Here is a 777-nt window from a genome sequence, read left to right as displayed (position 1 = left end):
GGGTACAGGGATCTGGGACAGATAAAGGGGGAAGCGTAGGGGCACATCAGAAGGATGCAGAAGTGTGCAAGGGCAGAAGCCACTCACCAAAGATCATCTTCTCCTGGTCCTCCTCCATGTGAATCGTCATTGGATTATGAAAGTTTTCAGGCACGGTCCACCATGGCTTCTTCCCGGGAGCGCTGGTTCCCATGTCCTCACACTTTACTACTACCTGACTCAGGAGAGAGGCGAGGCCAGCAGCTGGCTGAACAAGGACTCGGAAAAAGTGAGGAAGGGCCAAGGCCCTGTCCTAAATATATGCACCTACAAGCCCCACCTCTTGATCCACTTAGAATCGGCATCCAATCCCAGCAGCTCCTCTCAGGAAAATCCAATCCAGGCAATTGTTACTTAATCCTTTCATGTCAAATTGAGTTATCGGATTAGTGTTTGCCTTTCTGAGGTCTAATAATCCAAAATTTTCTTCATTCCCATTGGGCTGGGGTTGAGAAAAAGTAAGGCTCCCGAATTGACTCCCTAGATCAGTTTGAGACCAGACTGAGCAAAAGTGAGATCCCATCTCTACTAAAAATAGAAAAACTGAGGCAAGAGGATCGTTTGAGCCTGAGTTGAAGGTTGCTGTGAACTGTGAGCTGTGATGCCATGGCACTCTATGCAGAGCAACACCTTGAGACTCTGTCTCAATAATAATAATAATAATGGCTCAGTACCTGTGGCTCAAGTGGCTAAGGCGCCAGCCACATACACCTAAGGTGGCGGGTTCGAATCCAGCCT

Source organism: Otolemur garnettii, unplaced genomic scaffold (genome assembly GCF_000181295.1).
Source record: "Otolemur garnettii isolate 467f Iridium unplaced genomic scaffold, OtoGar3 scaffold00035, whole genome shotgun sequence".
Taxonomy (NCBI): domain Eukaryota; kingdom Metazoa; phylum Chordata; class Mammalia; order Primates; family Galagidae; genus Otolemur; species Otolemur garnettii.
Note: the sequence above shows the minus strand (reverse complement) of the source record.